Genomic DNA, 622 nt, shown 5'->3' on the forward strand with positions numbered 1-622 from the left:
ATAATATTATGTTAAATAATAACTTGTGATATTACTGTAACAAAATTCACATTATTATAAAACTCAAATTCGTAATATAATTCTGTAATAAAATTTACATAGAGATATTATAAGAAGCACCAAGATAATTATCTTAAATAAAATTTAAAGGCATTACAAGGTTATTCGTTGATGCATATTATTTTAAAGTTATTAGTGAATACGTGTATATTTAATCTTTTTAATTTACATAAAATATTTACTATTAATAAATAATGTATTGTTAGCATGAATTGCATGTATTATATTTCCTTGAGTTTATATATAAAAAACGGGCGAGCCAAGTATGCTGCTGCTGGAGATTTCTTCCTACCTTTGATTTTTCTGTCACGTAATTTGCTATTTGTTATCGAAATCCCTTTTTAATTTCTGCGGTTCTCATTACGCTATCTATTGCATTTCTTGTTTTATTTTTACGTATACATTGAAAATAATACAACATGGATTTTATTTGTTTAATTTGATATAATATTTTTTTTCGAGATATATTTTTTTAGTTTTTAATTCAATTACAATAAATATACTTGAAATAATATTTTGATTTTACTTCTTTTTGGTAATACTATATTTTTAATTTATTAAA

The 622-nt window shown here is 21.5% G+C and overlaps 1 protein-coding gene across 1 annotated transcript in view; it reads right to left on the reverse strand.

Annotated features, from left to right (window-relative positions):
- Window positions 1–622, reverse strand: part of LOC105448354 (trans-1,2-dihydrobenzene-1,2-diol dehydrogenase-like) — a 9490-nt gene that overhangs the window by 3770 nt on the left and 5098 nt on the right. The window lies entirely within an intron of this gene.

The sequence above is a fragment of the Wasmannia auropunctata genome, unplaced genomic scaffold (assembly GCF_000956235.1).
Source record: "Wasmannia auropunctata unplaced genomic scaffold, wasmannia.A_1.0 LD336088.1, whole genome shotgun sequence".
Classification (NCBI taxonomy): Eukaryota; Metazoa; Arthropoda; class Insecta; order Hymenoptera; family Formicidae; genus Wasmannia; species Wasmannia auropunctata.